The sequence below is a fragment of the Chinchilla lanigera genome, unplaced genomic scaffold, assembly GCF_000276665.1.
Source record: "Chinchilla lanigera isolate Chin_1 unplaced genomic scaffold, ChiLan1.0 scaffold00004, whole genome shotgun sequence".
NCBI classification, from domain to species: domain Eukaryota; kingdom Metazoa; phylum Chordata; class Mammalia; order Rodentia; family Chinchillidae; genus Chinchilla; species Chinchilla lanigera.
Window position 1 is genome coordinate 40,962,834 of NW_004955405.1, and position 27,941 is coordinate 40,990,774.

Consider the following 27,941-nt stretch of genomic DNA (forward strand, 5'->3'; position numbering starts at 1 on the left):
CATGCTAAAGTGGTTTCCTTGGGTTTGGAGGCTGGAAGGGCAAAGGAGAGCGTGGTAGGAGCTATTTCGGCGGTGAGGTCATCTTGCTGCCTGGTTTCTCTTGGATCCCTGTGACTACGCCATGTGGCCAGGCCCAGGCTAGCCTGACGGGTGGTGAAAGCCGCTTGGAGAAGGACCCCTGAGGTCCCCGCTGGCCAGGCAGCCTCACTGACCACCTAAGCAGGATGGAGTTGCGGCCAGTGAGTCGGTAAGTCTTCCTTTCTCTGCTACACACTGATAAAGACTCTTGCTCAACTCCCGGATGAAGATTTGTTTACCAGTGAGCACACAATTTTTTGAGGCAATTTTGCAAATACAAGCTCCGTGCATTAACTGAATACTATTTTCTTTTTTTCTGAAGCAGACAGCAAATGATTTCCATGTTTACTCTTAACACTCTTGCAGGTTCCTGCTGCCTCCTACCACACTTGAAAAAAATTGGTTCTTAATCTTGGGCCCAGAAATGTGGCCATGGGCCAGTTTAGCTGGATCCAAGGTAACCGTTCTCTGGGTTTCCATCCACGACCTTGCTTTTACGGCCTGCACACCGATGTTAGCGTTATCCCTGACAGCACTCGATGGGGTATCTCTATAGATACTTAAAGCTTCCTCTCTCAGGGGACAGCGTTTTGGCTTTTTCTGAGCCGGTCCGGCCCACAGGCCACTTTCTCTGCAGGCAGTCTCTGGCAGTTGGCAAGCCCTGCTGTAATGGTATTTTAATCTGCCACCTGCCACATTAAAGGCCCTCTCCCTCTCTCTCTCTCTCTGTCTCTCTCTCTCTCTCTCTGTCAGGCAGCCTTTTAAAAACGGAATGGCTGATATTTTGTCTGGTTTGAACATCTTGTAGAAGTCCGTGACAAAGCAATTCCAAAATCCTTTGTCTGCCTTGTGGTTTTTCTTTGGCTGAAGAAAAATGATGAAAGTGTCTCTTATCTTTCTGTTTACAGTAATCCAACTTCATTAGGTTATGTGCTAATTATGTGCTGAAAACAGAACCTAATGCACAGTGTAATCAGAATGAAACAACTAAAAAGCAAATACAGACTTAGAGGTTATTTTGTTTACTGTTATGACCGTTAAAATGCCAAATACTTCTATAAAGATTGGAATTATGATAAAATCTAACTTCTGTTATTCTGCCTTTTAAATTTTTTTCAGTACTTGCAATTGAACCCGTGGCCTTTTCACTGAGGTACACCCCCAAGACCTCCTATTTATTTTCGATTTTGAGACAAGATCTTGCTAAATTGCTAAATTGCCCAGATTGGGCTTGAATTTGTGATTCTCCTACCTTAGCCTCCCAGGTGGCCGGAATTACAGGTGTGTACCACCACATCTAGCCTGCCTTACATTATTTAAACTTATAAAGCTTTGTTGGTTCAAAAAGGATATAGTATTTTTCCTAAGTTTTTCTGTTGAATGTTATCTCTATGTATTACAGATTTCTTTTTTCTTTTTTTAATAACATGGAGAGTTTTCACAATCATTAACTATTCTAGCATTTTACTCTCATAAATTAAAAATATACATTTGTACTTGAACTGAGTGATAGGAATCAAAGTCCAAAGTACACAAATATGATTTTCTTTGAAAATACACAAATATGTATTTTTCCCCCTCTGTTATATCTAAAATGTTTTCCTGTATTTCAAAGCTCATATGCAGGTACTAATAATGGTTGTGAATGACCTTAGTCCATTTTTGACATTGCAGTGCTAGTTAAGATTCGATAATAGCACTGTGGTCCCTTGTCCATGGATCGTATTCATGTTCCGGGAGGCCAGGACAGCCATGAAAGTTAGTGGCCTGTTACTCCACTTTCCAAAGGCCAAAGCCAAAGCCAAAGCAAACAGATCTGGCCGATTGTGGCTGATGTCAAACTTCAGCATAACCCTCCTTCCCGGGAAACAGTGACAGGGAGAGTGTGGGCACTGAGGTGGGAAGTGGGTGTGGTGGGCAGACAGGGCTTCCTGCTCCAATGGACAGGGCAGATGCGGAGGCCGGGGAGAGGACTTGGCGATGGGCTTGTGAAACGCTGTCTCCAGGGAAGCGCAGCTTAGATTAGAAGTACCCCTTCGGAAAAGCCTGCTGAACAGCACCCCAGCGTGGAGCGCTTTCCAGAAGGGCCCCCACGTCTGCTAGGTGAGGGGTACTGTGGGCAGCTGCACCTGCCCCCGCTTCCCCGCTGCTACTCACCCTGGTTATTTCACCCTCATTACTGCGCCCAAGGCACGGCTCACACCCTCTTCTTCGGTTTCCTGTGTCTTCACAGGCGCTTGGAGAAGACCCACCCTGCTGCCACCCAGCTCCGGCGTGCCCATTCTGCCCAGTCTGTCCAGGCTGCCTGCCGGTGCTTTCTTGGATTGCAACCCCTAGGTGGCCGAGGGTGTTTCCCGAGGGTCCGGGGGTGCCTGGGCCTGGTGTCCTCCAAGCTTCCTCTAAGGCCGTCTGCTTAGGCCCGGCTCCCTTCAGCTCCCGCTGAGCACACGGCCTCCCGAGGACGAGGTGCTCTGCATCCCTTTCTGCTTTTGCTTTCCTTCCACCTGAAAACGCCTTCGCTTCTGAAGACACCTCTCATTCCTTTTCTCCAGCCTGAAAAGACGGCAGCTGGGTCAGAGCCGATCAGAGCGTGTGTGGGGCGGAGCGCACTGCCCTGCTGATGAGCACAGGCTGGCAGCTCACCCTGCCCACTCTTATCTCACAGCCCGCTCTCCTCAGAGCTTCTTTTCTGCTACCAGCTGGGAAGAACTCCCAGAGTTATGTAGTTAGTTTTTGAATTTCTTTTATTTAGCAGTACTAGGGATTGAACTCAGGACCTTCACACCGAGTTACAACCCCAGCCCATTTTTTATTTTTTAATTTTGAGATGGGGTCTCACTGAATCACTAAGTGGCCCAGCTTGGACTCAGGTGTGCCATCCTGCCTCAGCCTCCCATAGTGCTGGGATTATAGGCTATGGAGGCTAACTCTGAGCTTTTAAAGGCCTCGTGCAAAATAAACACATACAAATATATATAGCCCATGTGATCAGACAAGGTCCCCTCCTGAGTTTTCCCTTCGGGCGCTGCAATGCCAGACCCACTCCAAGGCCCACCCACATTGTACAAGAGGCAGTGTCCCGGGTTGCTCTGCCCACCACACATGTAGGGCGGGATGAAAATGCAGTGAGACCCAGTGTGCACCTTCTCCCGCCTCCCCTTCCCCCACTTCCCTGCCCAGGCGTTGGTTAAGGGCACTGAGCAGAAGAAAGGAATCTTGGGCTTCAAGCCCCCCATGTGATTCCACGGAAGAGGGGCTTGGGGTGACAAATAGCCCAGAGGGTCTGTAGTACCTGACTGTGGTTTGCTCTCACAATAATCTTTCTGGGTAAATATTGTTTTCCCCATTTAAAAGTGACAGAACTGAAATACAAAGAATTCAAGTGACTTCACAAGATCTCACGGTCCCTGGAGAAGCCAGGATCAGAATTCAGGGATGCCAGTGTGTGGAAAGCATGGGCCCTTGCTCTCAGGATGGGGTCAACAGCAAGATGAGGAGGTGGCTCTAGAGATTCCTGAGAACCACCAAGAAAACTTAGACTTAGGAGGACTCGGCTGACCGAGAGAAGTCCTGAATCCGAAGGTTCTAGCAGACACACTTGAGACTAGTTAAAGTTTTTTGGACAAAGTTAAATTTTACTTACTACGTATGTCTTTAACTGCTTACCTGTGGTAATTGCTTACCTCAGGTCAGTTGAATGTATTTTGTTGAATATCTATTGTTCTATCATGAGTTCACTTAAATATTAAATAATTTATTTGCAGAAGAAAAGGATCTGAACATGAAGTATGATTTGGAACTTGGTAGAGTTTGTAGGAGAAATTTCAGGCAAAGAAACAGATAACTGCTCAAGTGCAGAAAGCCATCTACCCTGGCATTGCACAGCCCATATGGCCATGATGTACACATTTTATTGTTTTTTATTTATTTTTATTTTAAAGATAAAAGAATGAAAACATCTTAACAAACACACATACATTTAGAAAATAACAGAAAAACAATACAACCATACAGAATCTCAGACAAGGTGATAGGAAATTAACAATGGTTGTTGTATTACATATTGATATCTTTAATTTGGATACTCAGATAAACAAATATAGACATGTAAGATTGATCATAAAGAGATATACACGTTTTATTTTTGTATTATTTATTTATTTATTTATTTAATTTTTTGGGTTTTTTTTTTTCCGGTGCCGGAAATCAAACTCATGACCTTGTGCTTGCCAGACAGGTGCTGTGCCGCTGAGCTAAAGGAGATATACACGTTTTAAAACGTTGTCAAGCATTCATTACACTGTGATCATTCTGGGACAACATCAGTAATCTTGACCCTTTTTAATAAAGTCAGATCACAATATTTTGGGCATTGCTTATTATTATATACTCTTATTTCTGACCCATAACAGAAGAATATCTTAAGTATTTGTAAAGAAAATATATTGCTTATTGTTTTTCTGAACTTATATATTCTTTTTTTTTTTTTTTTTTTTTTTTTTTTTTTTTTGGTTTTTCTCCGGTACCGGGATGAACTTATATATTCTTTTATTCCTTTTTCAGGCACTTATTTCTTCACTGTTGTGTGTTGAAACTTCTGTTAGTAACTGGTAGTATAAGAAAGCATAAAATATGTTTCCTTCAGGAATGCATGGCTCTGTTGAAGAAGACAGGCAGGCAGAAAATGATACCTATTTTTCTTATGTTTTCTGATTTTGGCATAGTCAGAGGTGTTAGGTTAAATACCAAGCTGTGCTTTAAATCTGCAGCACTTTTCCTGGAAAGGTGTCGAGATTGAAGAAAGCCTTACAGAGCATATTACTGGAAAATGTGACCAGTATACTTAACACCCCTGTTTCCTAACCTTCCTATGAAAAGTGGCAGGTGCTCTGGTTGGACAGAGATTCCGCCAGTGACAATGTGGAAGGCTCTTGCCAACCTTTGAGCTTGGGCTTGGAGAATGTGTAGGAAATCAGGCGCTTTGGTAAAAGTGCAGGAGGGACAGCTGAGGCAGAGGGAGTGTGTGCAAAGACATAGGGCATAGCACACGCTCACTAAGATCCTTCGCCCACCAGACTTTAACCTAGGTCCGCCTGTGCACATCCTTGTGAAACCTGCTGTAACAAGAACCTGGACAGGTCAGGTCAGCAAGGATGCTGTCTGTCTCTGACAGCTGACCATGTTCCTCACCCTCCAGCCTCTGCCAGCTGATCTCTCATTCCCCTGGCTCTCTTTACGTGGGTTTCAGGGAAATTCTCCTCAGTGATTTTTTTTTATCCACAACCCCCAACCCTGCTTCTTAGCTATACATTCCTACTTGTCTGTGCTGTATTTGGAATTGAGCCCAGTCTCTCTTCCCCACTGCACACCTCCATTGCTGGGCTTCCCCATCCCTCTTGGAGGGTCCTGAAGAAAGTCGTCCCTCCTCTGTCATTGTGGTTTGTATCCAGATGTCTCAAAAGCCTCATGTGCTCAGAGGCGGGGCTTCTGGAGGTGATGGAAGAGGTGGGTCTTCTGCTTCCCTGGCCCTCCCTGTGCTCCTCTGCTGCCCCCTCTGCCATGTTGTTTCTTCTGGGGAGATAACCAAAAAAACAGCCAAAACAGCCTCTCCTCCTCTCAGCTGTGGGTGTTGGGTACTGTGTCTCAGCAACAAGGAAGTGACTAAGACATCTGTTCTTACAAGTGCCATTAAGTACTTTTTCTTCCATAACACAGGAAGTGAGAAGTGTCAGTTCGCTGAGGCTGAAGCACAGGCACAGGAGAAGAACAGGAGAGGAACAGGAGAGGAACAGGATGGTTGGCTGAAGCAGGTTCAGAAAACATCCTGCGCATAGGGCAAGGACCCTGGACACTGCCCGGTGGGAAAGGAGTTAATAAGGCTTTAAGCAGGGGACCGACTTATTTTTACAAGCAGAGACATCTCTGGCAGCAGGGTGGAAGACTGACTTCTGGGGTCTAGGTCAGGCAGGAAAAGCTCACCAGGCAAGATTGAGGTGAGTGGGGGTAAAGATGGAAAAAAGGGAACGAATATGAAAAGTAAAGGCAATGTGGGACCTCTGCCCCAGCCAGCCTGCACAGCCATCGCTTTCTTTACTACAGAGGCTGAACGTGAGGGGAGAGGGAGGCTCGGGAGGTGACGGTAGGAGGGCACTGAATGCCTTGCACAGCGATCACAGGCCACTAGAGGCAATGCACTGCTGCTGTCTTAGTTACTTTTCTCCTTGCTGACACAAAATACCCGACACCCAATGTTAAAGGGAGAGAGGTTTATTCTGGCTCACAGTTTATAGCGGTTTCAGGCCATAGTCAGCTGGCTCCAAGGCAGGGTGGTGTGGCACAGGGGCCTCGCAGAGGAGAAACAGCTCATGGCAGGACAGGCAGGAAGCAGGGAAGCAGCAAGCAGCAGCAGTGAGCCTGCCTCCCTTCTGTCCTTTATGTTCCATCTGGGCTTTAAGCCTATTGATTAGTGTCACCCACACCCAGGGCGGGGCTTCCCGTATCCACACTCAGAACTATGCTACACCTATTTCAGTGTCACACACCCTCAACCTCAGTATCACACAGCCACGATCCAGCCACCTCTCAAAAACCCCACCGATGAGACGTGAGGTTCTGAGGGGACCTCTAGGTAGGTCACAAGCCACAACACTTGCCTTTCTGATGCATTTTTGACATTCTGGGACAAAGATCAATTTATTTTTCTCTCTCTGTTCTACTCTCAGTTCTGGAAGCTTCTTTCAGATAGCCACATGCTTTGTCTTCCCTATCCTTAAATTCTGCCACAAAGTCAGGGAGGAAGAATTACTGGTGAAAACCAGATAGTTGAAAAATAAACCCAAGTTGCTCTTAGGCGTAGTGATCTTCCTCTGCCATGTTGCGCTGCTGCCCTGCCTTGGAGCCACGTGATCGCGGGCTGTAACTGTGCTCCAAAATGAGCCTTTCCTTCTTTAAGCTGTGGGTGTCAGGTACCCTGCCTCAGCGTTGAGAAAGTAACTAAGACAAACGTCTTCCACAGCAGAACGTGTCGTTCAGGATGACTTGAATGGTGTCCCAGGCTGTGGTCACTCAGATTTGGCTATTTGCTTTTGAATTGGTCACTTTACATCCACACCTATTTCTGCAAAGCCCAGTTTAACGTGTCTGTGACGGGGCTGTAATTTGTGCATCTCGCTGACCCCGGCTTTCAACCACTGGTGGCACCTGCGTGACTGTGCTATCAGCAGGCGGCAGGGGCCAGTCACACGTGTACCACCAGCGGCTCAAGCCGTGGGAGTATGTGCCTCCTGCTTCCCTCCTCCCAAAGGACGGCTCTCAACTTTATGCTCGTTATTCCCTTATTTTTCTTTAAGATTCGATTATATATCAGTCCCTGTGTTGCTTAGTTTTCTGTAGTTTTGACCTTTATGTAAGTTAGACAATACAGAATCTAGTCTTCTGTGGCTTGGTTTTGTTGCTCATCTTACACTTTGGAAAGGAAGTCAGGTTCGTTCCTTTTCCTTCCTGTGGTAGTATTCTATGTAAAGAATATAGAGCCACACGCAGACAAGCACTGCAGGTTCTCCCTTACCTGTGGGAGCTAAAAAATACAGCACCTAGGTGCAGAGAGCGGAGAGGTGGTGACTAGTGGTTGGGGAATGGTTGGAGAATTATACAACTTTATCCTGTTCTGGGGTAGTTTGTGACCTGCAGTAAGTAATTTCTCTGTAACAAATCAAGTTTCCATCTGTGTTAGTCTTTTCCAGGATGATTTATCCTGTTTCATTAGTCAGCTTATCTTGATTATTGTCTGGTAGGGTAAATAAGTGTATACCTCATTGTGCTCTGTAATGAGTGTATTGGTTTGGTATTTCACATAATGTGTTGAACCAATTTACCAGATTACACACACACACACCACTCACATTATATTGTTGGGATAATATATAATATACATCATATAACATAATTGATATATATTTCTGCATTTACTTTTGTTATCTTGCTTTGTTGGCTAGGACTTCTAGTACAATGCTAAATCAAGTCTTGTATCTCATCTAAACAGTATTTATTATTTTTATATTTCACTGGTAAGCATGATTTTGCTATAACTTCTTTTATCAAGATAATCTTTATCAGGATAGAGCTTTCTTCTATTTCTATTTTGTTGCAAATAATTTTTTGAAATCATGATTTGATATTCAGTGTCATTAAATTATTTGTGGCCTCAGCTATGGTGGTCATATTTTGAAAATTACATTGCTCTGATACAATGTTTTCAAAAGGTGAACCAATGTTGAATTCTTAGAATAAAGCCAACTTAAACTATGCTAGAATCAGTTTGCTAATATTTTGTCTAGGGTATTTTACTAGACATGTGATCATTGTTGAAATTGACCTATATTATTTCATTTGTGTATTATCCTGGCCTGTCTTTGATGTATGTTATACCTACACTGATGTTATAAAACAGCTAGAAAGTGTTTTCTCTTTCTCTGCCCTTGAATTTAAGATTGAATTTACTTGTTCCTTAAATATTTAATAAAATCTCTCCATTAAACTGTATGAACAAGGTATTTTTTGTGCGAAGATTTTTGATTAATTAATCAACTTCTTTTTTTTTGGCACCAGGAATCAAACTCAAGACCTTGGGCTTGCCAGGCAAGTGCTTGTGCCGCTGAGCTACATCCCCGGCCCAATCAACTTCTTTTAAGGTTATGACCATTAAAGTTTTAATTTCATCTGGAGTTACTTTTGGTAAGTTATATTTTCTAAGTGTTTGTAATTTGAAAGTTGTTCATAATATCCTCTTGTTTCTCTTTAAAATTTAGCTTATGATCCTAATAGTACTTATTTTTGTTTAGTCTTTTTTCTTAATTGATCTTTTCAGAGATTTGTCAATGTCACCAGTCTTTTAAAAGATCCAATTCTTATTTTCAGTGTTTTGTGAATTTCTGCTTCTGTGTTTTCTTTCTTTACATTTTCTTTGAGTTTGCTTTGTTCTTTTTCTAACTTACAAAATTGATTTTGTTTTGTTTTGTTTTTTTTTGCGGTACCAGGGATCAAATTCACGACCCTGCACTTGCCAAGCAGGCGCTTATGCCACTGAGCTACATCCCCGGCCCCTTAACTTACAAAATTGAATGCTTAGTTAGCCACTTACAAGCACAATTATTTAAATACAAGATGACCAAAAATTACATAAGTTTTGGTAATTTTTGTAAGATAATATAACAAGAAGTATATAAAAAGGCCATTTTATCAAATTTATTCACTACAAGAATCATCTGGGAAGAAATTGTTCTGAAGGAAAGAAGAACTAGGGTGGGGGAAAGGGGAAAGGAAGGAATGGAAAAGAAAAGAATACAAGCTAGTTACACTACTAGTTTCTCTTAATTCATTGAAAAGAAAGGTTTGTGCTAGTATCACTTGGAGAATTTTTTACGCCTATATCTTGTACTCTGAGTAACTACTCTGAAGATAACAAAACACGATGTATTAACCATTGTTATTCTCCTATTATTGTGTTTTGAAATTTTGGGTTTTTTCCATTAGAATAAAAAGAATCACCTGGTTGAAATGACATCTGTCTGAGCACTGCTTGGGATGGTCAGAACATAAACAAAGATGCTGCCCAAGTGAAGCTCGGGGTAAACTGCTAAGTGATTGATTTTTAGCTCTTACAGTAATGCATTTAAGGTCATTTTAACGTATATTCATAGTGTTCAGTTCTAAATATTTTAAAATCTACATTATAATTTCTTCTACAAACTATGTAGAAGCAAGTTTCTCAGTTTTTAAAGGTATGATTATTTCTACTTAAAAAGCTGATTTCTAAATTCATTGCATTACAGTCAGAGAGAGTTTTGTTGACAGCATTTCATGGTTCGTACATGTCTCAGTTGCTTTTCTCGTTGATGAGACAAAACACCTGACACCCAGAGTAAAGGGGGTAAAGGTTTATTTAGCTCACAGTCTATAGGGTTTTCAGTCCACAGTCAGCTGGCTCCAAGGCAGCGTGGACAGCAGACAGGCATTGCAGAGGAGAAACAGTTCATGGCGGGCAGAAGATAGCAAAGAAAACAAACAGGGGGCAAGACAGGCCTCTTCCTGTCTGTTATATTATATCCAGGCTACAGGATTAGGGCGGTGCCAAAACAATCAGTGGACTGATTTAGTAATCACCCACCTTTAGCCCTAGTACCCTTAATCCCAGCACTGTACCATCAGTCACACACTCTAGATTCAGTCATCTCTGAAAAAGCCACACCTGTGACTGCATGAGACCCTGGGGGGACAACTAGACACAAACCATATGTGCTCACATATCATTTTTTTCATAAATTATTCCGTGGAGCTCAAAAAGAAAGCATATTCTACTGTTCTTGGATTTAGTGTACTATAGACAGACTACATTGAGCTTTTCCACGGTTATTTAAAACATTTTTCAAGTCTCATTGACTCCTTTGTCTACCTGACCGTAAACTTCTCTTATGTTCACTTTCCTGGCTTGCTATAGGATGTCGTGTTTGTTCTGTTTATACTACATCTCCCCTGAATCTTCTATCTGAATCGTGTTTAGTGGTGTTGGAACTAGTCGATCTGGCGTACTCTTGCTAGGTTATATGCACTAAGAAAACAACCCTCCAAATTTCAGTGACGTACAACCACCAAGGTTTACCTCTGGTTCACATCACAGCTACGCCCTGGGCAGCTCCGTGCTGTGTCTTTTCCACGCTGGCATGTGGGCCGGAGGGGTGCTCCCCGCTGGGACAGATTAGAGCAGAGTCACTGGAAACCTGGAAGCTTCTGCTTGGACGAGGCAACCAACATTTCCACACACATTTCAGGCAGCAAAACAAGCCATGTGGCCAAGCCCGGTGTGTGCATGTGCATACATGCGTGCACGTGTGTGCGCATGTCATTTCACAGGGAGGGAGGAGAAGATGATGAAGAGCAAGAACACAATCTATTATTCTGGATGACTGCTATCCTCTTCAAATAGTCTCCACACAGGAATTCTAAACCAGATATTTTGGTAACTACGTCATAGCCGCCCCCACCTGGCCCCAATTACATGGTGCACCTACCTCAAAACAGCTTGGTTGAATGGTTGGTTTACGCTTTGGTGGTGACTTTTGCATGTATTTTTGTCTCACCTCAATCATTACATTGGATGATCAAGAATTTACTGAAAACAATGAACAATGCTCATAAAAGTATAAATCTAATGCTTACCAATTAAGGGATTTAAAAAACTCTTGAACTTCATCCAAGAGCCATGGATTCCTGCTACTTTTTGCAGTTGCCTATGAATACTGGGACCCTGGTCTACCCTGCGAGGTGGAACGGTGTCTGTTTTGCTGTCCCAGTGATGTATACAGTACTTGGCATAAAATGAGCCTTTGGTAGAAATGTGTTAAAGGGCTGGGTGCGGTGGTGGTGCATCTGTAGTCCCAGCTACTTAGGAGGCTGAAGTAGGAGGGTCACTTGGACTCAGGAGCTCGAGACCAGTGTGGGCAACATAGCCAGATCCCATCTCAAAAAAAAGTGTTAAACAAGTAAACTAAGTAGGAGTCAGAATACAAGTCAGGTCTCCAGATGGAGCAGCCCAGTGAAATGAGTAAAGATAAATTATACTCCCCGGTGCCAGGTGTGGTGGCACGTACTGTAATCCCAGCACTCAGGAGGCTGAGGCAGGAGGATCACTTGTGTTCAGGGCCAGCATGAACTACAAAGTGAGACCCTGTTTCAAAAAAAATGAACTCCTTAGAAGCCCATGATAAAATAGAGATCCAAGCTACACTAAGACAACCAAGTCTTTGGGGTTGTCTACTTCTTTTTGGAAAGCCCCATGCACAAAAAAATCCTGGATGGACTGAAGCAGGGTTCTATGTTGATGTAAGAGAATGGGGTTGTTTCCCGTCCTCCTCTCCTCAGGGCTCGCAGCCAGCACTTGTCAGGCTGGTTCTAGTTCATGCTCTCCACCCCGCCTCCGGAAACAGCACCGAGTAAGATCCCAGTAAAGGCTGGCAGCCTGGGGGAAAGAGTAGGTAGATGCTAGCCACAAGCAAGTGGGCCAGGCTGTGTGTTTGCTCTTTGCAGTCACCCTTTCCTCTGTACACGAAACCACTAGCAGATGTCGTATTTGATCTCTGTTGTGGACCTGCTGTCTGTGTTTTGGTTAACAGTTTTCCTAACACGATGTTTTCCCACATGGCGATGTGCTTCCTATTATACTGGCCATGTGTTCTCTGTCTCTGGTGATCAAGGGCAGATCTGTGAGTTATTTACTTACCAGGCAGCAGACATTTCTCACGTGTCTAGCCTGTCCCTCGTCCTGAGACTGCAGCATGAGCAAAACAGTCCCGCTCTCTGCTCTCTTGGACAATTCTACCAAGGAGGATGGTTCATCAACGAGCCAATTCCAACAATGACCATTTGGGTGATGGTGGCTCAAGTACATGGCACCAGCAGGGGAAGTAAAGAAAATGGACCTAGCGGAGCCCGGGGAACCAGCAGTGTTCTCCAAGGAGCACAGTTTCTAGTGAATTCTGGGACCGTGAAATCTGCCCTGAGCGAGTCTTTGCTCTTTTTGCTCACAGAGTGAAGGGTGAGGCCCGTTAGACCCGGGCTCGGGACAGGGCTTCCTGGGGCGAGTCCACGCCTTGCCCCTCCCTAGCTCTTCTCCAGTTTCTTGTCTGCACGGTGGGGGCTATGGCAGTGCTCACTCACGGGACGGTTGTCAGGAGGAGGGGAGTCACTTCATGGAAGCGTCTGCTGTAGGGTAAGCCTTCGATGTGCGCTGGCCCGCATTATTTACTGGAGTGTTCTGCAGTGTTCACTGCATGTTGATTCTTTTTCATATCATAAAAAATTCTCCCCCTGTGAACCCAAGCTCTGCTAACATAATGGGCGCCAAACCGCTAAGCTTCGTTTTGGAAGCACAGCCCGCCTGTGGCTTTTGTCATCATTTAGGTCCAGGATGTCCACCCAGAGTCTCATGTGCCCAGAGGTGGGGCTTTGGGAAGGTGATTGGACCGTGGGAGCACCGTGCTCATCATAGTTAAATGTGCTGAGGAGACAGGGCTGGTTGGAAGCAGTGCATCTCTGTGGGTGTGTTTCTCAGGGTATATCTCCCTCCCTGACTCCTTCCTTCCCTGCTTCCAGGCTCCCCCTCTGGGTGAGCAGCTCTCCTCTGCCATGACCTTTCACCATGTTTCTGCCTTGGAGCTGGTGACCATGGACTGAGCCCCCTGAACTGTGGGCCAAGTTAAACCTCTCCTCCTTTAAGCCATGGGTGTCAGGTGCTGCGTCCCAGTGATGGGACAGCTGAGGAATACAGCTTGGATTGCTGCATATGCATCCTGTGTGGATGGTGTGTGGGAAGCTGGCCAGGTTTCACACAACAACATGACGTGGCTCTGAGACCATAACAGTTTATGACTCGTACAATAACATGAATTTTCCCAATCCCGTAAGAGTTCCCATAGACCAATGGCCACTTTGACAGAAACCAAGTCCTTGGACATTAAACAAAGAAAAGGTAGACTTATTTTAATGTTACTGACATACAGATGATCTTTGTAGCATCTTTTTACTCAATCATTTTTAATTACAATCTTGTATTCTCACTGGAAAATCCAATCCCTTCTGTCTTAGGGCTGCATAGCTTCTCCAGTCACTGACTTTTCTTGACTTTAATGAGGACCTTTGTGATTACATGAGATGTATGTGCTTTGAAGTCTCTTTCCAATAATGGGAGCACAAGAAAAATGCATAGGACATAATTAAATGGTTTCAGGCTGTTGCAGAAATGAGAAGTTTTAGAAAAAACTCTGAAAAATATAAAAATAGACATCTCGGGGTCAAGGAGGCAGAAGGGGTCATTTTACTTGTGAGGTCCCCAGAGGAAGCACACAGACATGAGCAACACAGCAGTAGCAGGCAGCAGAGCAGAGCAAGAGCACCCCGTGTCTTTATTAGTTAACTCTTATACCCGTCCTTATCCCATAGTTACATTCTTGTATGCTTACCCATGCAGCAGCACATGCACAGGTACCTACGCCAAGTCATGGTTACATGAGCGTACCCTGCTCTGCACCTGTGGGTTCATGGCCTAACATATCCTCAGACACTTTGAGCTTTGACGTAATCTGTGGTGACTCTGCACAAGTCCAGAAAGAAAACAAAATCTTCTGAAAAGAAGATAATACTTTTTAAATTATAAATTATATTTGCTTTTTGGAATTATATTCTAGCATATCAACCATAGGGATGGATAGATGTTTCTTCTTCCTCCCTCATCGTAAGGGTCATGGCCAACATGCCTGTAAAAAAGACACATTAATAAGGAAAAGTGTCATACATTTACTTAACATTTTACGTGTCATGGGAAGTTTCAGAAATGAGCATCTAAAGACCCGGGGAAAAGCTTCTACTGTATTTTACGCTTGGGCCTTCTGAAAATTAGACAGCTGTGTACAAATGTGATTGGAGAAAAAGGGTTTGATCTGATGGAAATGGACTGCCTGAGGGAACCAGCAAGCGTGTCTGTCCAGATTCTTATTTCTCCTGGTAGAGTTCAGCCTCCACGTAAAGGGAAGGATCTCGCCGGGATGAGGGCCTTCAGACCTTCTCTCCAACAATGAGGTCAAAGAGCCTCTTTGACCTCTGCACCCAGCTCTGACCGGAAAGGCAGGGCAAGGTCAGTGTGACCTTGCTTTTGAGGCTCTCAATCTCCTCCAGTCCCCAGTCCTTTGGCGTGGTATTTTCTGAGACCCTGACACAGTCAGTGCCCACCCGTGTCCGGAGTAAGTTTCATTTCTCAGAAATCTTTTCGATTTTCAAAAATACGTTAGAATGTTCTTCATAGCCATTTAAAAAATCAGTTGAGATTCTACCCCAATTTTATTCATATCCACGTACAGATACACACAAAGAATACTGCAAGACATTGATCATGGTACTTTTTGGGTTCGGATATTAAAGGAAGTCTTTGTTTTTGTTGATACAGTTTTCCCACATGTAGTTTTAGTGTGTGCTGTTGATTTTCTAAGTGGAGCTAGAAAACAGTTCTCAAGCCTAAGCATTCTTTAGAATAGGATTGATTGATTTTCTTAAAGCACAGCTAATCAAACAAGTTAGCTGGTAAAGAGAACACAGATTTTATTGGAAAATTCCTCTATTCTAGTGTGGTTTCTTTTCAAGGTTAATATGCAGTGTCTACAACTTGGCTTTCTGTGGCTCTTAAAGAGTCTTCCCTTGGATTGATTCGCTATTTAGATGGAGTCAAATTTTCTGGAAAAAGAGAATGCTGCTCAGTAGGCCGCCTGCCTTCAAATTGTCTGTGCTCGCAGCGCCTATCCCAGTCTGCCCAAAGAATCAATAACACAGCTATTGGAATAAGACAAGTCATACATTGGGTTTCTGGATCCAAACTCACTTCCCTCCTGGGCTGACCTCCCTCTGGCATCTGACTGGGCCACAAGGTCACTCCTGCGTGCTGGACTCAGCACTGGGATGGGCACAGGTGTTGGTGAGAATCTGATCCTTGGGAAATCTTTGCTCATGTTCAGGGCAGCTCCTCCAGCTGAACGCGAACCCGGGAGCAGTTGCTCTCAGAGAAGCCGACGTGATAAATAAACCCTTGGAGCTGCCAGGCACCGGCAAAGCCGGTGTGGGGGTCCCCACATCCCCCCACAAAGGCCCACACGCTGCTTCCCCCGACCTCATTTCCAGTCTCGCGTTTAATACAATCCACCGGGAAGACTTTGTCTCCAGGATGTGCATTTATGATGGCGCTAACCTGGAGGAAAACACTTGACCCAAAGACTGGGAGGAAATGCTTCGTAGGCTCTGAATAATCGTATTGGTTGTAACAATAACATATTTCCAGTACTCAGGGCTGTACAACCATTTTCAGAGTAGCAGATATCATTTGATTAATTTCAAGGCTGAAGAAGACCAGGTACACTAATGCCTTTATCTAACAAATGAGGAAGCTGAGGCCCAAAGGGAACCAGGTGCACTGCCAGGTCACAGGCCCATTCCCCCGCGGCCTCACGTCCTCTGCTCCAATCCAGTGTCCTGCCCTTCGCGGCCCTCCCTCCCGCCTTCAAATCCCCTTATGGGTGCTGCCAAGGGAGCGGTGCGTTTGGCCTCATTCTTACTGACAGCCGTCACTCACTCACGGAGTCCTCGTCAGTAGCGCAGAGCTGTCTGTCACACTCCATCTTGATAGCAGCTGCATGGCAAGTTATCCCATTTTACAGTGGAGAAAATCAAGTCACACAGAGAAGACACAATTTACACAGCATTTTAAATGACAATGAGCAAAAGACAGGACGGAGATTTAAATCCAGTTCTTCCCGAGCTCGGAACCAAGCTTCTTAAGTATTTTATATTATCCTTAGATTCCCCAAAACCTTCTGTTCTTGGGGGGAAAAAAGAAGAAAATCGTCTTTTCAAAGCACTTGGTCTGAATTATCCACTCCACAGGAAAGCACTGCGGCGAGGCCTTCCAATCTCATTACAGCTCCGGCCCTCCCCGCTCCCGGCAAAGTCAGAACAGAGCCCTTTGTGAGACCCCGCTTTCCTCACAGTAATGAACCTCCTTACGTCTGCCTGAGTCTACCTTCTCCCCTCGGGGTGGGCTAGCCATGGCGCCACACGGGTCCCTGTGAACCCGAGCGCGTGCCCCGCGGAGGTGGTGGCTGGGCACAGCCTTGGCAGGCCGGCGATGGTGGGCGGGACCTCTGGAAGGGTCGGAGTGTGGCACCCACTGGGGCTGCCCACCAGACCCGGTCCGCACAACACCTCATAAATAAGCCCCCTCTGTGCCCGCTGCCAGCTCGAATGGGCTTGACGAGCGCTGGGCTCGTTTTCCAAGAGGGTGTGAGCTGCAGGCTGTCACTAACACTGCCCGGGGCCCGCATCCCGAGCAGGGGGGCCACAGTTGAACCCAGTTAAATGGAAGGCTGAGTCTGAAAGCAAATATCGTGGGGTGATTCTTTTGCTTGGGAAAAGGGTCACCCTGGGGACTCTTTAAGGCAGCAACGCCCCTTCCTGCAATTACGACGTGAATCCCTCCGCTCAGATTTGGCTCACGCGCGTGACCTTTCCGGAAAATGCTGGCTTTATGAAGCGAGGCATGGCTGGTAGGGAGCAGAGCAAACAGCGGCCTGGTGCCTCCGTGTAAACACTGACAGAAGCCTGTGGAATTCTACCCTTTTCTCTTCTGGAAGCTCTTCCTGGGGAAAGATTTTGTTTTTAAACATTCCCGGACACGCCTCCTGAAATGTGCTTATTGAGGGTTGGGTAAGGCGCCAGACCCTTTCCCTGCATCTCATGGCTGCTGGAAGCTCTTCACCAGGAGGTGGCGCTCCAAGAACGAGAATGCCCCAGCGGAGGCCCGAACCCGGGCTAAGGCCGCCTGCAGCTGCCTGGAGGCCCCAGCTGGCCTCCGTTGCCAGCTCTGCTGTCTGAGCCCAGGACGCCCACCACGGAACCGTCCCAGGGCCCAGGCCTGGACGGCAGGCGCGGCCTCTCCGGGAAGGACTCGGCCTGCAGGCTGTGTCCTGAGTCACGCCTCTGGGAACCGGCTCATCCTTTTGATGTGGACCTGAGACTGCCCAGGGGGACTTGTCACTAGCTCCCCGTCACAGGGTCCGGTGCAGGGTGCTGGAGCGCCGCAGTGCGTGTGGGGACAGAGCCCGCTGAGGGGCGGGCTCGGGCGGAGCTCGCTGGCTGGGGTGGGGACATCGCACGTCTAGGATTCTTCCTGTCCTTATTTCGCGACCGCCGCCCCGGCATCTCCACGGGCCTCCTTCATGACTTTGAGTCCTATCACATGGCAGGCCACGTCTTGCACTGCGGTCTAGCGACCGTCTTGGCGGCCTGTGACTCACCTCTGTCCCGGCTGTGCGCTGCGGCACCGTGCTGCGAGCCGGAGGAGGCGGAGCAGTGTCTGAGCGTGGTGATGGCCGTGCTGGGCGCCGGCAGGGACAGGAGCTGCCTCAACCACAGAGCGAGAGCGGGCTCCGCTTGGAGGAGAGTCGTAAGGGTGAGGCAAGGTGCCGTAGGGTGTGGCACAGCTTTCCCCGCGGATCCTTGGGGGAACATTCCAGATCCAGCTGTAGCAGTAACCAAGGTCCTTCATTCAGGGTTTGGTTCCACGAAACCCACTTCATGAAAAGTAACACAGCGGACCCTTCGTTTGTGAACTCAACGCGTTCCCAAGGGCCGGTTGTGACTCAAGTTGTCCGCTGAAGGCTCGGGCTCCCCTACACAGCCTTAAAGTCTCTCCCCTGGCCAGAGGCAGATCTCAGAGTCCTTAGAGAGACACTGGCCCAGATTTCTCGATTAACCCCACACAGGAGAAGATGTTGTAGTGTTCCTTCCAGAACTCTTTAAGGGTGAAATCTGTACCTAAGACCATCCGGAAGCACAAGCGGCCCGCATTCGGGTCATAACTCAAGACTTTGGTTGTAAGTTAAAGCTAAAATTTTGATCATAACCCGAGTTGTTCGTCTGTCAGGCTGCCTGCAACTCGAGGGTCCACTGTACATTAATGAAAAGACCTTCGAACTTCTCGCCAAGTTTTTCGTTTTGCTTCTGAGGAGCTTCATGATTTGGGACAAATCATGCAACAGGGCTCTCGGGGCTCTCCTTTCTGATCTGCAAGAGGGGAGAGTGTGACAACGTCACACACCAATTTTGAGGCTCAAACTCCCACACATGTGCGTAGAATCAGCTCTTTGAAGGGTCTCCCTCTTTCTGAATAAGAGTCGTGGTGCGGTTTTATTTCTCTCATCCATTGCTCCTGAGCTGTTACATTCCCCTTTGCCCCTGCGTAGTCTGCCTCCGGGTATCTTGGGCAGATTTAAGAACTTTCTAGTTGCCAGATGAGATGAGCAGCCTTGGTTTAGACTTGAAGGCCAGCTCTATTTATTCCCACCACCCCAATGTCAAGCTTGATTAAAAGTGCTCTTCTTGGCCTCAGGTGGGTCGTGCTTCTGTGGCCCTTGGGAGCTTGGCAAAGGCTCCTCGGAGGGCCGCTGTGGCGTTGAGGTGGCCACCTGCACCCCTTCCCTAACTGATCCCGGGAAGGAAGGCGGGGCAGCGGTCTTCTGTGATTGTCCACAAGGGGGCAGTGTACCGCGCTCGGCTCTGCCTTCCTTTTGTTTGGCCTGGTGCCTCGTGCTGGGTGGTGGTCTCCCTGCGGGGGATGTGCACGCGACTCCTCGGGGCGCTCACTGTCACCCTTGGGCTGAGGACCACCTCCCCTGGTTGGTACACACTACTTGACCTCGAGGTTCTGCTCCAAGGCGCCTGCTCTCTGCTTTGCTTGTAGGCAGCGCTCAGAGCCTCAGGAATGCCCAAGGCCTTCTGCGCCCTCCAAAGGCCCCAGCGGGCTGCGGTGGAGCGGGCTCGCCCTGCCTTCTTCCCAGGGTTGCCAGCCTTGGTCCTTCCACTCTTTCCTTCCCTTCCACTGAAACACCTGCCTTCAGTAGAAGTCATGGGAGCCCGAGTCTGCCAGCAAAGGCCCCCGAATCTAAGGCTGCAGCCGCCAAGCATTCATTCTTCTTTCCCATGGGGAGAGCGGAGTGGAAAGGTCGGAGGGGTACTGCCAGGTTTCTATAACAGTCTCCAAGAGCTCTCTACCACGTTGTCTTGGGGGACAGCTTGACAGTGGCCCAGAGACGTGCAAACAAGTCACAGAGAAGGGGAAGCTTTTCTTGCAAGTGCCGCCAACGTCCTGGGCAGCCCGGGGGCGCTGTAATAAAACACCTTAGATGGGGCTGATTAAGTGGCAGAAATTCAGTCCCACATTCTGTAGGCTGTAAAGTCTGGGGTCCACGTGCAACCTGGTTGGGTCTGGTGGGGCCACCTTTCTTGCTTACAGGGTGCTGCCTCCTCTTTGTCTTCCAGGGAGAGAGAGAGAGAGAGAGAGAGAGAGAGAGGAAGGGAGGGAGGGAGGGAGGGAGAGAGGAAGAGGGAGAGAGGAAGGGAGCAAGCTTGCTGGGGACCCTTCCTCCTCCTCTAAGGGTGCTGGTCCCATCCTCAGGGCTCCACCCTCATCACCTCATCTAAGCCGAATTCTCTCTCAGAGGCGCCACCACCTTTAAATCCGCGCATCCAAAGTTAGGGGAAGGTGGTTCAGTCCGTGACATGTGACATTTGCAAGTGGCATTTCTGGCTTAGGAGGAGGGATGGCCTCTTCCCACAAATGCTGCCTTGCCTTTAAAACACACGATTTTTTATCCCTTCCTCTCCGGTCACTGAGTCCCACGGGAGGGCTGAGCAGCGGTAGGTGGAGGGTGTGTTCCAAGCCCCACAGGGAGGTCCAGGGTCTCAGTGGCCAGGGGCTTCTGGAAGGATCCTTGAGCCTGGAATTCGGAGTTGTTAGCAGCTTTTGTCCTCAGGCTTGAGCCTCAACCTCCAGAATAACAATCACCACCAGCACTGCACAGTACGCTGTACAGTGGAAGTCATTAGTCTCAGTGCTGCTTGTATTGTTAATACGCTATTTATCCTGTGCATATTTTCAAACTTCTGCTGTGTCCAGGCACTGGGAAATGTAGCAGTGAATAAGACAGATAAGGTCTCTGCAACCCTAGAAAAAGGGACCATAAATTAGTAAGCAAATTACTAAGCTGGATGCAGAGGCAGGGAGTCTGGGAAGAGGGTCTAATTTAGCTGAGGGCTCTGGGAAGGCTGTCCCTGGGTGGAGGAGTTTGAGCTATGACTTAAATGACAAGACGGCCTCAAGAGAATGACAACAGGGTAGCACAGCAGAGAGCATGGCAAACACAGATATCCCAAGGGGAAGCAAGTGGAGGGCTTAGGAGCAGGTAGAAGACTTGGTGCCAGGGCTCAGAGAGGCAAGAGGCGTGGCCTGAGAGGTAGGGTGGGGTCAAAGGATGCTGGCAGCCATCATCATGAGTGAAGTTTGCTTCTAAATACAAAGGAAGCTCACTGAAGGATGTTAAGGTGCATAGAGGGATGCTGACTGATTTGTGTAATAAAAAGTCACTATCCCTGAGGAAGGAGGAAGGGCTGCAATGGGTTGAATGGTGGCCCTAAGAAGATCTGCCTCCAGGCTCCATGAATGTGACCCTATTTTGCAAAAAAGCTTCTCTGAAGATATAATTAAAGATCTTACGATCTCAAGCTGAGATGTTCTGGATGCATGATGGGCCCTACATCAGGGACAGGTACCCTCATAGACATGGGAGAGCAGGCACAGGAGGAGGAGAAGGCCTTGTGAAGGTGAGGCAGAGGTTGGAGGGATGCAGCCCTAATGCAAGGACTTCCTGGAGTCACTGGAAGCTACAGGGAGCTGCCTGTCTTAGGTTCTCCAGAGAGATGGGACCCACAGATGTGTGTGGGGGCCTGAGAGTGGACACCACAATCTACCCACAGGGGACTGATCAAGGTGCCACATGTCCTCCAACCAGCCCAGAGCGCTTCAAGCACCGTTGGATTTGCTGGATCAGATGGCCCGAGAGGCAGAGCAGCTAGCACAGCAGCCTCAGCTTGTTGCAGAGCATTGCCCTGTCCTGGGTCCATTCAGAACCATTAACTTTTGGGGCCACTCAGGAGATGAGGGGGTGACAACGCCAGAGGAGGGGGATGCTGCCCGGTGGTAAGGACTCTGGTGCATCCACTACGGTGGGCCAGTGGGAGGCCTGAAAGAGAGGGAGAATCAAAGGTGGAGCCTAGGCCTGGGGCTTAAGCAGCTCAGGGGATGAACGCGTCATTTACTCAGAAGGAGACGGAGTGGGAAGATAACAGATTTCTTGGTGGGGAAACCCAGAGTTTCTTTTCTGGATTTGCTGTGTCTGAGATGTTGGGTAAATGCAGTTGGAATTTGATTAGAGATATCAGGGCTAGAGATGAAAATTCAGGCATCATCCTAAGCATATGGATAGAAGTGAAGACCCACAAACCAGGTCTGGGACAGCCAACAGTTAGGGATGGAGCACATGAGTAGGAGCCAGCAGAGGAAGGTGAGACATGATCAGTGAGGGAAAAGAGAAAAATTAGGAAAGAGTTAGGAGGAAGCAAGAAAGATGAAAATTTCAGGAGGTAAGAGCTACTGTATGGTTCCATACCACAGAGAGGTCAAGTTGTAGTCAGGGATAGCAACATAGCAATATTGGATTTGGCAGTGAACTTCACTTTCTGTCACTGTAGCAAATACCTAGGATAGTTAACCTATCAAGAGAAAAACTTTATCTTGACTCAAGGTTTTGGAAGGTCCAGTCCATGGTGGATTGGTTGTTCTGGGGTTTGTAGGGGGCAGCACATCACAGCAGGAGTCAGGAGTGGAGCAAAGCTGCTCACCCTGTGACTAGGGAGAAAAAGAGTGAAGAGGGAGTGGAGTATTCCCCAGTATTCCTCCAAGGACACTCTCAGTGGCTCAAAGACCTCCCGGAGGGCCCTCCTCTTAAAGAGTCTGCCACCTCCCAATAGTACTAAGCTGGGGACCAAGCCGTGAGCACACAGGGACATCTTCAACCCGAACTAGAACAGCAACCTGGAAATCACTGGTGCCCACAGTGAATGCATTTTCTGTTTTGCTCTCTAGGGTGGGTGGAGGCAGATGCCTTACTGTGGTGAATCGATAGCAATTTTGACGTAAGGAAGTGGAGTAGGGCTGGAGATGTAGCTCAGTGGTAGAACACTTGCCTAGGAACCCATGCACTGGGTTCAATCCCCAGTACCTAAAGAAGAATTCTGCCTCTGTTCCCACCGTGGTGCTTTGCTAAGGCATTTCTTTTCCTCTTGCCTTATTCCCTCTCTTCTTCCATCTTTCCACGTTCTATGTAGAGACTCAGAGAGGTTAGGAAAACTGACCTAAAATAAGTTACGGTTGAGCTGCAAAGTTGGAATTTGGAACTAGTGTAAATGCGAAGTTCATGCATTCACTGACAGACTGTGAGGTAGCTCAGCACATCTGTAAGCTCCACACCCCAGCCTAGTAATACACGATGAACATTTTCTCATAAAATGTCTCATAACACTAAAAACTCAAGTGGAAAACCAAAAATTACCCAGTAATGTTCCTTACAACATTAAAAACTCCTTATAGACATAATTTTGAGATTGTTTAATCATCAGTTGTGTGACCTTTTTGGCTATTGAAAACAGCACATGCTCAGCGTCTTTATGAATATAATTTTTGTCCAGCGTTCCAACTATTTTTTGAGAAGAGTCTTAGAATCAAATTGCTGGGCTAACAGGTATGAACATTTCCAAGGCTCCTGATTCTCAAGGCAAGCTGTCTTTCTACAGGGACCCTAAGTTCCTTCATTTAGATCACCTCTGGTAGGAAAGAGTTCATGGTCTGCGAGGACAGGCATTGTTGCTCAGTTTCAGGGCTCTCTGCCGCGCAGGGCAGAGCTTCGCAGGCATTAGGAACAAGGTAAATGGTTGGGGCGGTTGGACTGCTTGGAAGTGGAGAGCTTTGGGTGCCTCATCTGGAGTGGAGGACAGGAGATCCGGCAGTGGGGTGGATGAGAAGCAGGGGCCACTCGTTTCAGCCAGCTCGATTCCTGTAATCAAGCGGGGAGGACAGGTCAGAATGGAAGTCTAGCAACTGTGAGCAGGGTCGTCTCCCAATGGAAGCCACCGCACACTGCCTCGATTGGCTGATCCTGGGCCTGCATCCCAGTCCCCAACTCCAACCACGACTTCAAAGTCACCAACGCCTGGCTCTTCCCCTCCAGCTGGGGCAGCCACATGACCCAGTTGGTCTAAGGAGATGACAGCGCTGGGCCGTGTGCATTCAGAAAGCATCATGTTCCAGATTGTGAAAGAGCAGGATTGTGCTAGCCCGCTGCTCAGCCCTTTCCCCTTCCTCCTGTCCAGAACATGTTACGGTGCCCAAGGTGCCTTCTGCGACAGACCACGAGGGGCCCAGCTCAAGGACAAAGTCTGAGCTGTGAAGGTTGGCAAGGCACTAATATCACCAGCTGCAATAACACATCCTGCCCACACCATGCACTGGAGGCTCGGCTGTTAAACCATCCGACTTTGGGTGGACCTCGGCACGGGCTGCCACTTGCATCTCCACTCTACAGCTGTGAAAGCTGGAGAACTGCAGCGAGATTAGGTCCCTTTCCCCATCACACAGCTAACAAGTAGCAGGGCCAAGTCTTAACGATAAGACTAGGTAGGAGTGGTTAGGGGCACCTGTTCGGGTAACCCTGACATTCCCACCTGAATCACCGAGCCACACTGCCTGTCTAGACAAACAGACCCAGAGGGTCCTGGTGTCATTTTGGGGGAGCTACAGCTTCTCTGGACTTCCTCTGTTTTGTAAGTATGAAAATAGGCCTCTGTTCACTTATACTTATCACACGGATAAAGTGAACATCTATTCCTTCAAACCTCTCTTATTCAGGTTTACGTGCAGAATGGACCCGATATCCAAGCAGTAGCACAGCTGCCTCAGCTGCTTTGATGTGACTTTGTAGTGTACCACTCCTTCCCTTGGTGGAGTATTAGCTTACCAAGGACAAGGGCCAGAACGATCCAGTATGTTACTATATCTTAGCACAGTGCCTGGTACATATTAGATACTCAATAACTATGCTTAGAATCAGTGAACAAGTCAATAAATGGTAGCTTGGGCTGCAGCAAGTGTCACTCTGTGCATGTTGCACTTAGCCCCCTCCGTGAGAGGCTGGCCAGGAGAAAGGACGGAGCTCTGTACTTGGAGGCCAGTCGGCCCGACCTGGTGTTAAGGATATACCATGGATGAATTACCACGCTGGGGCACAGTGAGAGGTGGGCGCATGTGTGGGCTTTCTGTCACACTCAGCTCCTCTCTCCTTTCAGCCTGGTCTTCAGCCTCCATTTCTTGCTTTCTTTTAATTCTATACCGCCTCTCCCATCAGCTTAGCCTTCTGATTTATGCGTCTCATATTTGCTCCTGTCTTCCCGGCCTGTCCTTATTTCCCTGGACGTCTGTGGGGTTCCTCTCCGCCTCTGACCGGTGATTTTGCTACAGAACGGAGAGCTGTTTTCTACTGTGTAATGCACCCCGCCTGCGCTTCCTCCCACTCATTTCAATTTCCTGGTGTGATTTATCCCGCAATCAGGCCACTGCCCCGAACTGGCTTTGCAGAAAGGCGTAACGAGTCTGTCGGGGCCCTTCGGGACAGCTCTGCTGATCATCAGAGGAGTGCGTGGCTCCGTTCTGCTGATCCCTCACTTGGGCTGGATCGGCCTGGTGAGCTGTACTGTTTGATACCGACCTGAGCCACGAATTCCCAGATTAAGGAGCATGCGTGATGGGGGAGGAGGCATCGGCCTTCCTGTCGGCCGGGAGGAATCGGGCTTGTTCCCGAGATCTCATCTGTGATCTGCAAGCTCTTCCTCCCGGGATGCGGCAGAGTGAGGGACAGAGGGCGAGCTGGCACCGTGGTCGCCACTCACCTTGAAGCCACTGACCTCCTGGAACCTCAGCTTCTAAATCCCTAGAGAGCTGAACTCGGTGAACCCCAAAATATCGCCCAGCCCTGCAACTTTTGACATTATAAACAAGAAACGCCAAATTACCTTTAAGAAATCAATATCCCAAGGGCGACCTCACTCATCACTCATCTGCTTCAGGGGAAAGGCTCAGACTTTCTGTGTAAACATTTCTTATAAAATTAATCGGACTCAATCACAGAGGTCAAGCTCAGAAAAATAGATGACAAGGACCAAATCATGGGTGATGCCAAGGAGAAAGGATTCAGGGCCAGGCGAATGGCGGCAGTTCAAGAACAAAGGAGTCAGGGTCAGCCAGGGTCCTGGGGACGCACTGGGAAATCTGATTTTGTGTCTTGCCTGGTTCTGCGTCCTCTCTTGTCCTGACCTCTGCTCTCCGATTTCCTTCCCCTCTCCTTCAAGTCTACTTAAAATATTCGTTATTTTGCAGCACTTTGTTGTATAAAAGTGTTGCTCTGTAGGAAATGTGTAGAATGTTGGAGTGTGTGTTGTTTTCTTGTCCTTCCTAAACCATGTTCATGTTTCTCTTCTCTCTTGGGCTTCAGCAAACTACCCAGCAGGTTGCTACGGCTGCTGCGGTCCAGGACAGTGTCTGCATGGCAGTAGGACCGGGCAGCTCCTCCTCTAGCTGCAGCTTCCTCCCAGGCAGTGGTGTCAGTGGGAGGAGCGGGGGGAACAGCGTGGATGTGCAGCTGTGTGGCTTATTCCCTCCGCGGGTTCCATCTGAAGTCAGCAGGAGAAATGAGAACATCATTTGGAATCAGGAAGCTCTGAAGTACACAGGCTCGATTTAAACCACTTACTATAACTCACAGGCGTCCCTATGCTATGGAGATGCTCCACAGACCTCTCTCTGCTGCTCTCCCAGGGTGGACCCACTTAGACTATCATTTTCTTGTTGTTCCTTCATCACAAAGGGGAGCTCCCTGAGCCCGTGTGAGGGGTTGTGGTGGTTGATTTTATCTGGACACCTGGCTGGGTCACACTGCCAGAGATCTGGTGACCCCTTCTTCTGGATGTTTCTGAGGAGATGTTCTATGGGTGGGACTAAAAGCAGAAACCTCCATAATGGTGTTGAAAGCTTCCCCCCTCACAGGAAGGTGCCTCCTAGCAGATGGCCTCGGACCTGACTGCACCCTTGCCCTTGGAGACTCAGCCTGTGGCCCATGGCGTCAGGCTGCAGACTCGCCAGCTTCTGCCTCATGCAAGTGGATTCCTTAAGATAAATCCCTTTGTTTCTCCCTCCTATCCCTTATGTACTGGATCTTGCCGGTTCTTGCACTCTGGAGAACCCTGATGGACACAGATCTCCACGGCTGGCCTTGTCTGCAGGGAGCCCGAAGCAGACAGAGACAGAGAGAGACCTGGCTGGGAAGTGCAGGTGCAGCTCAGGGAGGCTCTGATGCAAGATTTCTGGCCCAAGAACCGGAACCTTGGTGCAGATGGCCCGATGCCCTGAAAGGCGGAACGGCTGCCATATGTGGTCACATTAGCTGCTTCTGCCTGCGCCTCTGACCTGGTGCCACGTCCTTCGGCCTGGGCCGTGTTGTGCTGCCTCTCTCTGAGATGGAAGGGGATAGTACCGGAAGCCAGGTCCTGAAGCAACAACGAACTGGCCCCTCACTCCTTGGTTGTCAGTTTTTGGTGCCCTTAATGAAAGAATTCAACCAAGTGCATAAGCAGCCACGCAGCCTGGGGAAAATGAATTGTAAAGGGGATGCAGAGAGAGTTGCCCCTTCAAGAGAGAAGGTGGGCAGGGCCGTGAAGGTGTGTGCATGACCGCAAGTTCAGAAGCCTTTTTAGGGACCTAGGGTTACTCTTGGGGTCCAAGGAGCTGGGGCAATTGTGATGCTTATCACTGTTTTACCGGGAAGTTACCTAGGAATTGCAAACCAGCTGTAATGGTTGATATATTGTGTCAATTTGAGAAGTTTAGAAGCTTAAGGAAGCCACTCAGCAAGGGGCCAGGGTCCTCACTTTGTAAACGTCCTCATCCTGTGCAAGAGGAGGGCACTGAGGTGGTGTGGGTGTAAAGGACCCACCTTAGGGTGAGAGCCTGCATACGATATCAGGGAGGAAAAGAGGCTTGTTCTACCCTTTCCTTTGCTCTTGTTGCTTTTTGCAGTGTTCTGCTGCCTTGAACTGTTGCCGCTGTGCTGTGCCACCCTGCCTTGGAGCCAGCTGATTACAGACTGAGACCTCCACAAGCTGTGAGCAAAATAAACCTTTCCCTCTTTAATTTGGGTGTTGGGTATTTTGTCTCAGCAACGAGTGAAAAGTAACCAAGGCAGCATTTTTCTGTCCCTTTTAGATGATCAGCGTTTCCTCAGGGTTCTTTCATCACATAAGAAACTCACAAAAGATAAGTTCTTCATTTAAAC

General features: G+C 47.9%; 1 long non-coding RNA gene across 1 annotated transcript; it reads left to right on the top strand.

The window, feature by feature from the left end:
- LOC102026710 lies at window positions 1–27,450 on the top strand. The gene is made up of 3 exons (XR_259456.2): window positions 1–247; window positions 8,686–8,811; window positions 26,850–27,450. It is a non-coding gene; the product is annotated as an uncharacterized LOC102026710 (long non-coding RNA).
- The last annotated feature ends 491 nt before the right edge of the window (window positions 27,451–27,941 follow it).